Source organism: Balaenoptera acutorostrata, chromosome 21 (genome assembly GCF_949987535.1).
Source record: "Balaenoptera acutorostrata chromosome 21, mBalAcu1.1, whole genome shotgun sequence".
NCBI classification, from domain to species: domain Eukaryota; kingdom Metazoa; phylum Chordata; class Mammalia; order Artiodactyla; family Balaenopteridae; genus Balaenoptera; species Balaenoptera acutorostrata.
In genome coordinates, this window is record NC_080084.1 from 37,592,209 (window position 1) to 37,607,399 (window position 15,191).

The 15,191-nt window shown below is 37.6% G+C and overlaps 1 long non-coding RNA gene and 1 pseudogene across 1 annotated transcript in view; both read left to right on the top strand.

Moving 5' to 3' along the window:
• LOC130706139 (uncharacterized) overlaps positions 1-15,191 on the top strand; it is a 648,331-nt gene that overhangs the window by 223,076 nt on the left and 410,064 nt on the right. The gene's annotated exons all lie outside the window — the stretch shown is intronic.
• LOC130706181 (U2 spliceosomal RNA) lies at positions 14,295-14,434 on the top strand (annotated as a pseudogene).

Consider the following 15,191-nt stretch of genomic DNA (forward strand, 5'->3'; position numbering starts at 1 on the left):
TTACATTGTATAACTTGATAGTTGATTGCTGCCGTTATTAAAATAAACCCTCCTTATAGCACTTACAATGTTGGACTCCTACAGATGACATTATAATGAGGGTATGATGCATTTTGATTGAGTTACCACAAGGGAGAAATTTCATTTAATTAAACTGGTCTTCATTAAAGTATTGCATTCAACTGAAGTAATTACATGGCATATACAGTATAGAAGAATTCCTGCTGTTTAAAAGGGAGAACATTCACAATAGACCAGCCATAATATTATTAGAGAGCGCCTTTCTCAATAATGAACCTGTAACTTCAACATAATGATATAGCAGACATGCTCTGGTTTTTAAAATAAATAACGTGTATAAATCCATGTAGAATTTATGTATATAAATAAATATGTACATACTTAGACATATTTGCATGTGTACACAAAATACTATAAAGTTGAGAACATCTATTAATGTTTATACTCAAACAATTAGCATAACAAAATACACAAATACCTGTTATAAAATGTTTGAGACATATTCTCTATGTATCTAACACAATTATTAAATACACTGATAATTCTTGAATAATTGGTTTATGAGTATGTTAAAATTTTTAAGTGTATGGGGTGGGGTAGATAGGTACACTTAAAATGTTAAATTGTGGAAAAATGTAGCCTATGATACCTCCCCCAAGTCGATAATATTTTATGTAGATAAGAAAACCTGACTTCAGATGTTAAAGAGCATGGAGTAAATGATAACTTGAGTTACTATTTTTTCTTCTCAAAAATAGTAAAATAAAGCCTATGAAAATTATCATGCTTCTAAATGAATCTGTTGGTTAACTGGTTGCTAAACTGGGTTTATATGTCACAATCGGCAAAATATAAAATCTTGTTTGCCATCTTCTATCTCTTGGTTCCATCGTCTATAAATGCTTCCTTGTTTCTTCGGCTACCCTCTTGAACACTTAGGGAATCTGCTTCCCTGTATCTTTCCCCCGCTATTGGAGGAGCCCTATGTTGGTTCTTTGCCTGATGTGTCTGTGTTCGTTCATTAATGTATTGAAGAAATTAAAGCCTGAGTTTAAAACTTAGCTGAGTGAGGTTGCACCAGTTCTGAAGTTTTACTGAGCAAAGTTTTTTTGTTTTTTGTTCTTCAAAACTGACACAAGTGTGCTTGAGCCATCCTGGGCTGGCATAAGTTTCCATAAGAGAATATTCTGCTTGTCCTCCTCCACTCACTACTGTTTCTCCTGTTAAGTCTACTTGAATGATCTTCAAATCTGTTCTCTTCTGACCGGGAGCTGGACCGTATTTCTACGAACCTTGCTATCACCACACAAAAATCTAGTAGCCATGTTAAACATGGCTTAAATCTAGTATCTCCTTCCTTCACAAACATCACATTTTCCCTCTGGAGTTCTTTCTTGTTTAATAAGATCATTATTCACCTGGTAAACCAAACCTTAGTTTTCTGTCTACCCTCATATTCAAATTTTTTATCAAATGGCCATCATCGTGCGTAGCAAATGGGTACATGAATCTGTATGTACCTTATCTCTTTTTACTTTACTTTTCTTCCTGCACCTTTCCATTCCCACTAATGGTGCTGATTCTAGGCTGTTGGCATGTAACGTGAGGGCCGTTGGTGACACCAGCGGTGTAGGGTCTTGTGCGCAGAAAGCCCTGCATTTGGCTTTAATACTCGGCGATCACGTCTTAAAATTCTTAATTTCATCTTGAGTTTGTGTTCTGTAAGTGAAGTCTGAAGAGATAATGGAGCACAGGCTCAGCAAATAATAAAAAAAAAAAAATCCTGACACGTCAAGAGGGGAGACTGAGGGAAAAATGTGCATTTTTAGTGCATTTAAAGGCCCTTTTGTCCTGCTCTTTGAACAGAACACCCTCCGTTTTCACTTTGCGCTGAGCCCTTCGTGTGCGCTGCCCTGACTCTTGGGTATAAGTGTGTCACTCCTTTCCCTCATCCTGGCCTCCTGCTTGTCTGGTCCACGCTCACAGGTGTGCCGTCACATCAGAGCCTCAGGCCCTGGGCACGCCAGCCTCTACCCACCTGCCCGGCACTGTTGACCATCATTCCCCTGCTTACAGCAGGTAATCCCTATTTTCTTAAATCACCTGCAGTTGTAATCTCAGGCGGCCTCAGCCTGCAGTGGCTTGAAGCAGGATTTCAGCTCCCCGGCCAGAGGTTGAAGTCAGGCCGCGGCAGCGAGGGCACTGAATCCCGGCCACTAGACCAGTAGGGACGGGGGCCAGAGACCAGGCCCTGGCCCGTCAGCTCTGTAGAAATAAATCTCCACAGAGAGACGGAAGTTAGTGAAACGAGCGGAGTGTTCATTAGGGGGAAAGAGGGTACGTGTGGATAGACACACAGGCGGGCTCGGGGGAAGCGTCGCGTGCTCGTGGTGGATTGAACCACTTCTGCGGGGCATTTCTTCAAGTTCCCTTTGACCAGTCATCTTGCTTTGCCTGGTTCTGAGTCCGTATTTGGTTTATCTCAGGGTCCTCCCACCTGTGCGCGCATCTCTTAGCCAAGATGGATTCTAGTGCAGAGGCCTGTGGGTAGGTTGACGTCACTTACTATGGGGTGGCGCCCCCTCCCTTTTGACCTCCGAGGAGCCCTTCTGCGCACGTGCAGTCGGGAGGGTCTCCTTGAGCTGGAGAATGAGGAATATGCAGTGTCTCGTCTGGGCAGGGCTCAGCCTCTCCTCCCTCCTGCTCTTATCTTCACCTTGGGGTATCTGTCCCCAGGGGACAGCCTCCAGCTGTTCAGCCTGGGGCCCATCTATCTCCTGCCTCAGTTTCTGTCACCCTGCCCCTGTTCGTCTATTTTTTTTTTTTTTAATAATTTTTTTCTTTTTTTTCTATAAATTTACTTATTCATTTTTGGCTGCGTTGGGTCTTCGTTGCTGCGTGCGGGCTTTCTCCAGTTGCGGCGAATGGGGGTCATTCTTCACTGTGGTGCGCGGGCCTCTCATTGTGGTGGCCTCTCCCATTACCGAGCACGGGCTCTAGGTGCACGGGCCTCAGTAGTTGTAACACGCAGGCTCAGGAGTTGTGGCTCACGGGCTCTAGAGCGCAGGCTCAGTAGTTGTGGCGCACGGGCTTAGTTGCTCCGTGGCATGTGGGATCCTCCCGGACCAGGGCTCGAACCCATGTCCCCTGCATTGGCAGGCGGATTCCTAACCACTGTGCCACCAGGGAAGTACCAATGTTCACCTATTTTTATACCTGGATTTCTAACCCTTTCCTAGAAGCCACCTCTTTCTGACTATTGAAATACATCCTCTTTAACCTACAGCTTCTTCCTAAAATCTCTGCTTTCTCACCAGCTAGCCACTATCTAGTGGCTCTCAGGAAACATTTCTCTTGCTTCCCTTATATTTCTGCCTTCTATAATGCTGATTTAATGACTTGCCTCCCTTGTGTATATATTCCTCTGTCCTCAAGTGCAGAATCTGTATATGATACGTACATGTCCAGTTCCAGAAAAATGCCTTAAATGCAGTGGAGTTCAGTGTAGGTTCTTCAGCTCTATTGCTTCTTCATTAATAGTTAATGACATTTCGTTGCCAAACAAAGGAAGCCCAACACTTTTATATGGGTCAAAAAATACATAGCATTGTTAAAATACTGAAAAGACAGAAATAATTGTTTTTTAACTATAAATCCTACTTTCATTCATTTGCCATAAAATGGCTATTTTGATGATTAAATTATATTTCATCTAATGATAGTCTGATCACCCCTTTTGAATACATACTTGTTTTCAAGATGACACATCTGAAGACTTGGAGGTCACAAATTTGTTTTTGTGTAAAAATTCCAACATATCTTTGTGAAAGAGTTGGTTTTAATGTATCATCAATACATTTATAAATATTGTAATTTTTATATTATACATTATTATATTTGTATTTAAAAGAATTATTTTTAATAAGATTCCCTGAATAACTATATTCAGATTCATTTTGGGGGAGTACAAGAGATATATTTGCAAAGATTTATTGCTAATACAACTATCATAGCAGTTAGAAAATAACCTTGATCCATAGGTGTCTGTAACATTTCCTAAGAAACATGATGTAATATACTTGAGTTTTAAAAGGTGCTTGTATATATTTTCACCAAGCCCTGGTAGAAATGTCTATTTTATCACTTGAATTCTCTATTTTAACTTTTCATTTATGGCATAAACATTTGAGGAGTTTTGAAATGTGCATTCTAAATTTTCTTGTTGATTTTATGTGTGTGGCCATTAGACTCTGGAAGGCAAGCAGAATGCACTAGAACTGTGTTTTCTCCCTTTGTATACATTCTAAGATCCCTTCCTTCCAACAGCATTTAGACCACAGGAGGCTTAAAAGCTTTTGTATTTTCTAGAATGTTGTTCACTGCTCAATTTCTTAGAAGTTAGAAATAGAAATCAAAATAAGAGCTATTTTTATTCACCACACGATATTTTCCTTCCAGTGTTCCTGGCATACAGTAAAATGTTTTATAATATAATGCCAGTATTTCAAATGAAAACTAAAAAGCAGGTTGAATTTACAAGTGAGTATATAGGATAATAGGGACCTTGATAGCAATTAAATTTTAAGCTTTATGTGAAGATAGCAACTTGTAGTTTTGCAAACCCTTTTAGTCAGCAGATTGTCGTTTGAACCTTTTGAAATTGTGTCAAGTGGATAGTTTAGTCGTGTTATCCTTATTTTTCAGAGGAGGAGGTTCAAGAAGGCTATATAGTTTGCTCAGACTTAAAGAGGAAAGGCTAGAATTCCAACCCAGGTCTTCTGACACAGGGTCCAACTCTGTCTCTTCCATTGTTTCTCGGGGCTAACAGTTATCAGAGACGTTTTCTCCCCTTCCCTGGTTTTTCTAACTTAACAGGCTAATTTATCAGTGCTTCAAGAATTGAATAGAAGATGATGAGAATAAAATCTGGAGATTGAACATATACTTAAGCTTTCCACAAATACCACACCCTGTGCACATAATAAATGCTGATTTCCCTCTAGGATCTTTCCAGAGTGTATTTAAAAGACGCTTTCTAATAATAGTTTTAGTTCAGTCTGAAAATAACTTCTTATATCTCATCATGAGAGCCATAGTTACTGCATGTACACTGATAAAAATCTAACTTTATCTTGCCAATATGACTATCATGTATGTTCATTTAGTCTCTAATCCCCAAATTCTTCCTCATTTATAAATTGGAGATAATAATACCTACAATAAGGAATGAATGCAATCATGTATATATAATCACAATTCTTGACAAATAATAAATGTTGAGCAAGTCATATTTTAAAAAGCCTAATGACTACAGCAGGAAATGTCAGCTAACATAAGAGTCAAGTTCTAATAAACGCCTTATAGGATGATTCAAAATAGATGATTCTTTTAATCTTCAATACACACTCTTTTGTATGACTATGTCTTTTTAAAAACTCTATTCAAATCAAGTAAATTAAGAATCAGACTCTATATAAATAACACAATTTCTCATTATATGAACCAGACTTCCAAAATGCTTATATTCTGGGGCTTAGTATATTCTATAAGAAAAAGATGTTCTTTCATACACTGTTAATCTTTTCCAAATTATTTTTATGGGTTTTCTAAAAATGAAACCAGTTAACAGTGTTATGACACTTGAAAATCAGTAAAATCAGGAATTCTGTATTAGAATCTTCTAGTAAGGTGACATTGAGTTACTTTGTACTTTAATTCTTAGTATGTTACCCACACTAAATAATTCATATTAATCAAATGAATATTCTTTTAGGAATGAATTAAGTTTTCACATCTAATTGCTGATTCTACCACATTCTTAAAAATTTTTAGTTCTCTTCTGTAGCTCAAAATGCCATTCATTCTTGTCTAATTAACTTTGCCTAATGAACTTTGTTCTTCCTTAATTCTTTGATCACAAAGTACATACACTGTGACTTGGTAACTTGTTAAATTTTTGATAAATAAGTTAAAGCAAAGGTGGGTTTTTTTTAATGAAGGATCAGGATCTTTCTGTATACTCTCATTTCTTATCAAGGAAGTGAAATTATGCATACCTTTCTAATTACCTTTTGTAGCATTGTGAACATGAGTTTCCTGTTTACTGCTCAGAAAATAAGGCTTAAAAACACTAAAAAAATCAGTTTACAGGTTCAACACTGAGAGGGAAATTCGGTCCCATATCTTTCAATGTATTTTGTGATTACTTATCTTTCAGATAACCTCCATTTCCGAACGATTGCATCTTCTGAGCTGAGTTTGCTCAGACACTCCTTTCTGCCCACCTCTGCCTAATGTTAAACTTTTGTGTAGTGGAGATCCCCCAAAATGGATTGGTTCTTAAAGGATTTTTTTCCTGGAGTCTGATCTAGCATAACTTAATATCACCTGTGTTTAACATACACAACACCCAAGAGCAAACTCTTCTATGCATTGACTTGTATGTTTCACAGAGGGGCTGTAGAGCAAAGAGCAACTTGTGTATACAGTTGGCTGCTTCTAAGAACCTGAGAGAAGAAGAGCTCATTTTTTTTTTTTTAAGTGAAGTATAGTTGATTTACAATGTTGGGTTAGTTTCTGCTGTACAGCAAAGTGATTCAGTTATACCTGTACATACAGTCTTTTTCATATTCTTTTCCATTGTGGATTATTACAGGATATTGAATATAGTTCCCTGTGTCATATTTCTTTTTATACAGTGCATTCCTGTCTTCCAACCACAATGTCCAGAACTTCAGTATCCATAATTTATTATTAACTGTATGGGCTGCTATATTATTACCGATTGTTTTTCTGATTTGTAGTAGCTCAAAGTAACCCGTTGGATTTTCTGGTTGATGTTTTGTTTTTAATGAGAAATTCAATTTAAATAAACTTAATTCCATTAAAATAAATACGTAATGGGAAAGATGACCCATGTCTTCCCATGTAATTCAAATGCGTGTTTTCCACTGCATTTAACATGTGATGGTCTGTTTTTTCTGATTGTTGGCTAGCTGTTAAAGTTGTATCTGTAGCCCTCCTGGGTGGCCAAGGATTACTCAAGACTCGGCTCAGATTGAGAATTTTTTTCCTCCACGGCACTGTCTGCTTTCTTTTCATTCTTGTTATTTCAGTTCCTTCTTGCTGCACTTTGCTACCTGTCTCCCTGACTCTGCTGTCTGACTTAACAGAGTTCTCAGCTTGTTGCTTCAGTTAACTTTCCACCGGACCCCCTGGCAGCTTCCATTGTTTCCTGCCAGTGCTCCCCATTTTCCCGCTGCTTTGAGTCACTGCGCTTGGCTTCCCTCCCCCCAACCCCTGTTTATCAGTAGTCGGCTGGCTGAACTATTGTCTGGAGCACTGTGGATCTCCTACCGATTTTAGCACTAATTCCCTCTGATCTTTCGTTACACTTTTATTTCATTTTCTACTGAATTCTGTCTTCAGGATGCTAGCATTATTTTGTAAGACCCATTGCTAAGAGAGCTGTTTTCCCCCAAATACTTACTCTAGAATCTATTGAGTTACTTTCTTTTCTTTTTTTTTTTTTTTGAGGTTGCAGAACTTCCTTTAATGGATGTATTTTATTTTTTTTCACGTCTTTATTGGAGTATAATTGCTTTACAATGGTGTGTTAGTTTCTGCTGTGTAACAAAGTGAATCAGCTATACACATACATATATCCCCATCTCCCCTCCCTCTTGCATCTCCCTCCCACCCTCCCTATCCCACCCCTCTAGGTGGTCACAAAGCACCGAGCTGATCTCCCTGTGCTATGCGGCTGCTTCCCACTAGCTATCTGTTTTACATTTGGTAGTATATGTAAGTCCATGCCGCTCTACTTTCTTTATTAGAATTGACCAGGAGTGAAGTATAGTTTCCACTTTGTCTACTGGGAAAAAATACACTTAAATTTGACAAGGCGTTTATATAAATACATACTACGTCTAGTTGCTGTGATGTTAGTATTTCAATCCAAAAATACTCCCCTGGTGACGCGTTAAGCTACCATCTCCTTTCACAGACTTTATTTGTGATATCCTGAAGGTGGTTACCTTAAAGAGAATTGGTATTACTCACTAAGTATATTTTCAGAACAGTCCTGGTGTTTCTTTGTCTGATCTGGTTACCTTCTGTGGCATTATGACTTGAGTACTCTAAGGTCCTTTTCTCAAGAGTGGTGTTTATTGTCTAGATCTAAGGGAAAGTTTTAATACTGATTTTTTTTTTTTTCATGTGATTGTCATACAAGAATTGGGAGGGATTCCTCCAGGACTCAAAATTAGAGTCCAGTATTAAATGTGTATGAACTCTTAGTGTGATTTCCTATTACTTACATAAAACTTACAAAGTCTGAAAACTTCCTAAGGAAAAAGAATTTTCTGTCTCCTAAATAATAATTTATTTGGGGCTTCCCTGGTGGCACAGTGGTTAAGAATCCGCCTGCCAATGCAGGGGACACGGGTTCGAGCCCTGGTCTGGGAAGATCCCCCATGTCACGGAGCAACTAAGCCCGTGCGCCACAACTACTGAGCCTGCGCTCTAGAGCCCGTGAGCCACAACTACTGAAGCCTGTGTGCCTAGAGCCCGTGCTCCACAACAAGAGAAGCCACCACAATGAGAAGCCTGTGCACCACAGTGAAGAGTAGCCCCCGCTCACCACAACTAGAGAAAGCCCACATGCAGCAACAAAGACCCAACACAGCCAAAAATAAATAAATTAATTAATTAAAAAAATAATTTCTTTAAAAACATAAGTAGTCTACCTTAAAGTTAATGAAAACACTTGTAATTTCTAAATTTGGGCCTAATGTTTGTCATGTAAAGTAAGTGTAACCAATGCGAAACTGTGGAATGTAAGTGTAGGAGTTGAAGCTGTAAAGAAGCCAAGTAAAATGGAAATAACATGAGCTTTGGAAGAAGATATTTTTGTGTTTAAATCTAGACTTAGACATGGTTTAGCAATAGACTCTCAAGCAAGATTGTAATTGTGGTTTGGAGCAGATCAATGATTTTCAAAGGTTTTTTGGTTTGTTTTGACAGCAGAATTTTGAAAACATAATCTCCACGTATTTGTTTCACAACAAGAATAGTCAGACTACTCTGGTTGGAGTGAACGTGGGGAACTCAGAGTTCTGAATGGTTTTCTTCGAGTTCTCCCCACAAGGTGGCTCTGAGAAACTTTTGCCTTTTTCTAAGCTTCTGTAGAACAGTTTGAAAGCCTCTAGACTAGACACTATCCCATTGTAGTGGGTTGGCCAAAAAGTTTGTTCGGGTTTTTCTGTAACATTGAAAAACCCAAACGAACTTTTTGGCCAACCCAATATGAATCTTTAAATGCAGCAAATCATGTTACTATGTGTACTTTTTGTCACTGTGTTTCCAATGTGCTTCCCTCCTTAAGACCAAGGATCCATCATTTAACTACCGCCCTCTCCCCGCCTCCCCCTCTGAAATGGAGTAGTAATGACAGAGTCTCAGGGCTATTCCTGCTTCGGCAGGATCCCCGCTCTTACCTCTTCCCTAGCATCGGTCTCCCACCACCAGGAGCTTTTATTATCCCACAACAAATGCTATCAAGTGCTTGGCACTGCCTAAATCAGTCACCAAAAAAGCCCTACACCCATCTGGGTCTCATCTCCCTGACACTCAGAGTCATGGGGCTCTGCCTGTTTCCTAATCTGACCTTTCATTCCCTCCCAAGATGGCAAAACCCTTTCAACTATGCCCTCTGGAGTTTTTATTTACACCAACTTTCTTGCCCTTCTCTCTCTTCTTGGAATAGCCATGTAAAATCCTACGATTATAATATCTGACAATTCCCATGCAGCTGAAGAGAAATCCTTTTTTTTTTCCCTTAAAATGTTGACATCTAGGCTCTAATGACTCCAGATCTCTGTTTGGCAACCTTCTGTTTTCTTAGTGTCTTTCACTCACTCTCCTAAATACTTTATACCTTCTTCGTTGTACATCAGTCTCTAACGTATCTTTCCCCATCTTCACTATCCACTGATGACATTGGTTCCCATGTAAGTGAGAGAACTTTTATGTCTTTCCATCACAACGTACCCTAACTTCCTTCAATTTCTTTCTACCTCTTGTTCTATAGATGAGCCCTGCCTTCCTTCATCCATTAGATCTCATCTGTACTTCCATCCAATGATACTTCTCTCTAGTTAGCTCCCTTCTATAGCATTATGCTATTTCTTCTCTCTACTGGCTCATTCCCACCAGCTTGCAAAACTGAAAGTCTATTTTAAATAAACTTTCTGTTTGTCCCATGTCCCTTTCTGAATATTGCTTCATTTCTCTGCTGCCAGATGACATGAGAACTACTTTAAAAAGTTGTCTGTACTCTGTGTCACTCCTTTAAAATAGCTCTTGAAATAATGCCATCAAAATTACTAGTATTAAGGTCACTAATGACCTCAACTTTAAGTTGCATGGATAATTTTTCCCCCCATCTCATATGCCATTTTGCTCACTTTTTCTTTCTTGAAACAAGTTTTTTGGCTCCTGGTATCCCATTGCCCTCCTTTCTCCTCTTGCCTCACAGGCTATTTTCAGTTTTGTTTACTAGTCTCTTCTTATCCTCCTAACTTCTGAACATGAAGTGTTTTTCTTGCAGCTCTTGTTCATTACCACCTAGGTAACTCCTGTGTGAGCTCATCCAACTTCTTGCCTTTAGATAACATCTTCCAAGTTTATATCTCCAACCTGCACTGCCCCCCTAAACCAAATTCCTGACTTTCCCATCCACAAAAGCTGATCCGTACCAATCCTTCTCCATCTTAATAAATGGCAACTTCATCCTCAGGCCAAAACCCCAGGAGTCACCCTTGACTCCTCTTTCTTTAGTATCCCACATCCACGCCAGCCACAAATCGTGTTCATATTCACTTGAATTTATATCCAGAATCCTACTGCATCTCCACATCCAACAAAAAAATCTTGTGGGCAACCCACCACACAAATTGTACCTGGGTTATTTCAATGCTCTCCTTGAACTAATCTGTTTCCCCTTGTGCTACTACAGTGTATGCTTAGGTCACCAGCCAGTGATTCTGCTAACATTTGAGTTAAAAATTGACACATCTCTGGTTTAAAAAAAAAAAAAAAAAATCTTCAAATGGTTTCCCATTTCACTAACAGCAAAAGCTAAAATCATTAGAATGAGCTGCTATTAGGGTGTTCATCTAATTTACCATCCCCAAACAAAGACCTTCTTCATAGTGGAAGGGGGCACTTTTAATAATTGCTCCCAGACAACATGCATAGACAGACACAATCCCAGACAAAGAGGAAGTGTTCTCCTCCTACCTGTAAGCCCCTCCACAATCTACCCCGACCCCCTGCAATGCACTTGATTTCATCTCCTGTCCTCCCCACCCTTGCAAACATCTCTCGCTTAGATACTGCATCTCTTGCACTTCGTAGAAGCTGCCAAGCTTTCTCCTGCATCAATGTTATTTGCTTTTGCAGATCTTTTTGCTAGAAGCACCTGCCCTTCCTTCACATATCCTTAGCGATCACTCCATACTTGCCTTTGTTTCTGCTCAAATGTTGCCTAACCAGAGTCCCTCCTGGACACTTCAGCAAAGAGCCTCTTTCTCTCACATCTGACATCCTTTATGTTCTTTGCATACCATTTATCACCATCTGATACATTTTTAATGGATATGTTTACTATTGCCTTCCTTGCCTGCTAGAATAAGTTAGAAATGTACAGAAACTTCTGATTTCTCAGTACAATGATACTAGCCTAGAATATGCTGAAACAAAGAAGGTCCTCAATTAAAATTGATAGATTAATGAGTAAAAAACATTTGCTTTATACTGAATTGTTTGTGATCTCCTAGTTTGTCTGGCATTGATCAGACGATAAGAAGTCAGCTCATACTGCACTAATTCACATCATTCTCATTCACGAACAGAAAGCCAATATAATTTTATACTGTAGAAGGTTTTCTTGTTTCCTTTTGTTGACCGATATGTGTTTATACACATACCTTAAGTGTGTATCTGTATTTAGGTGTGTATACAGATACATAATTTGAAATGTTCTTTATTATGGCATAGTTTTCAAAGGCCTATGGTTGTATTTCACATGAATTTATATTTTTTATTGCACATTTTTAAAAACACAAACTAGCATGTTCTCTTTCTTGCTCTGATATGTCAATTCTAGGTCCAAAAATATTCATTGATTATTTGATAGAACAAACATATACCCAGTTAAGAATATCGGTGTTAGTCCAGAAAGATTATGTCATGAATGTGGTATTAGAGCAAGAAAACAGAATAGTTTCTATTGATTGAAGGAAACAAAAGGTCTAATCTCAAACTTAAACAAAAACTATTTAATTTCATTTCTCTACTCATGGCCTCAAAGTGATATTTTTGTCAGCCCATTAAGGAAATCTATTTTCATGATCATCTTCTATTCTAGAAGATACTTTATCTTGGATAAAGTCAGGAAATCATATTTGTGGTGTCCATTGTTTCATCATCTTGCCTGGCTACATGTTAACTTGAACTTCATCTTTCTAAAGTATTGGTTTCCCCTTCTACCTTACTTACATAATTGATTTTCCATTTATGACATATTGTCCAATTTTGCCAGTTTAAATCCAATTTGAATTAGCTCTTTACAAATCAATTCATTGCCATAAATCCATTAATATTTTCCATTATCTAAAGCATATTCTTCACGAATATATATCTTAATCCCATATTTCATTAACATTAATAAGTAAGTTATTAGGAAACTTGAGAACTTTAAATTAGGTTTGGAACACTAGAATACATTTTTAAAATACTTGAACTTCCAGTTAGCTCAGCTTTGTTTATCTAGTAATAGTATAAACTACTCCATTCCTATAAGCAATTGAATTGCTGCTATATTTAACATTTAATATCAGGTAGAAATATTTGGACAGACATGACAAACTGCAGTGTAGTATACTAAGTATACACTAAGTTAAGCAAAGCAGATACATTTTAAAAAATCAGCAAGAATTTCAAGGTTCAAAATTAGAGTTAATAATATGGCACTACGATAAACTTACACCAGTTTTTTTGAATTAAATATTTTAATGGATGAAAATGAAGTATGTGTACAATATAAAACATAATCTAAGTTGCATTAATAGGAAAAATATAATATGAAAATACAGATAAAAACGATAACATTAAGTAAGATTATGGTCAATTTTAATTGCCTTTTTATAATTTTAAATTGCCTGGGTTATTTTATAGTAAGAATGTATTAACTTTATATTTAATTTTTTTCTCTCTCCTTCCCTACCAAAATAAAAATAAGTAAAACAAAGAAACGAAATGTCAGTCACCACATGCTGAGAATTGAGTCTACCTCCTAAGCATCTACTGATGTACTTTAGTGGTTATGAATTCTCTTGTATTACAGCATCCTCCTAACAAAACCCTCAGTCTTTAATTGCGATGACCTCTAATCCATCCTTCCCACTAGAGACAGATACATAGTTCTGTAACACAAAATGAATTATGTTATTGCTCAACTTAACATCTTTTTGCAATTGGCCTTTGCTTTCTGGATAGAATTTAAATTCCTTAGTATGTTGTCCAAGTCATAGTGAATCCCTGGTCCCTGTTTTCACGCCCCACCTCTTTTCTATAGGCACTAATGTTCAGGCATACTGAATTTGTGGTTCAACAAACATGTCCATCTGCCCCCATGTCCCATGCTTTGTACAAGGAATAGCCCACCATTTGCCCACCCAACTTGGTATTGTTCAGCAATCAGCTCAGGTACCTCCTCTCTAACTCTGTCCTGTTAATCCATCCAGAACCTTTAAGTGAACCACCTAGACCTACCATATGCTGGTAGCATATGTCTCTAACGCTGTTTTACAAACCTTGGTTTTCTTTTATATCTATGCATAAAGCTGTGAGCTTTTTGAAGGCTGGTGCAGCTTCATCTCTGTATTAACTGTTGATTTAACCATTGGTTACCAAGAACATACTCAAGAAATAGACGATGAATGAATGCTGAATGAATGATTTTTCATTGTGCTGCTCTTAAAGTATCTTTGCAAACAGAAATCACTGCAGGAAACAATCCAGGCAAGCCCAGCTTCCAAAAAATAGATATTAAAGATGTGTCTGATAGTGAACATATTAAAGGTATATGAGATCATGTTAAAGTGATATAAAATTGTTACCTGTGTGTTCAGATGGACCAAATATCATGGAAATTTTAATCTCACAAAATAGGATAACAATTAGACTCTTCCTTTATAGTTACACAAACAATCGCTTCTCGGCCTTTTGGCTAAGATCAAGTATAGTTACACAAACAAACTTTGAAAAGTCTGGTAGCAATATATTCAAACTCAACATTTCAATGTTTATGAATATCACTATTCTGTTATATATTCATATTGTAACATCTGGAAAATGAACATTATGTTTAAAATAATGTTATGTAAAGTATATCACAGACATTTGAAATCTTTATTAATTATATTAAAACACTTCTCACCTATTGAAATGTCAGCTATTTTAAATCTACATTAAGAGCCAGACTGAATACAAATTTGTTTTCAACTTAATTGTTGTTGGTGGTTTTTTTGGTTTGGCTCTTATCCATTATTTGCATACCATCTTAGATGTCTTTATTTTATAAAACCTTTCTAATATTTTTTACTTCCCAAAGGGTATTGCCTAAGGGCATGTGGTGGCTACTGTAAATCATAGGTAGGCACTATGTACATTTTAAAAATCCTATAGTGAAATAATCATCGATATGGTCTAGATGTTTTATTTGTTTTTTGAGATAGAGGTGCCAGTTGTTCTAGATGGTGGTTTTACACACATGGATGAGGATCACATCTAACTCGCTCACACTCCTGGTCTGACTCATTAAGAGAAGCGATTTCCGTTACAGATGTGAGAGGTGACTGCACTTTTCCCATCACCTGCTGTGCAACCTAGAAAGCTTTTCCTCCCAAATAATCAGGGAACATGTGTGTAAAGGAAGTGAGTGACAGGCCTCCACTGTAGTCAGGTGAGCCTGTAGAGCTTATATGCATATCAGATGTTACACGAAACAATTTAAGCAGTTTTAGTCATGTTGATAGACTACGTCTCAACTTGAGACTTGTTGAACTATACAGTGTACACTGACATGACACTGAGAAGCAAATTGC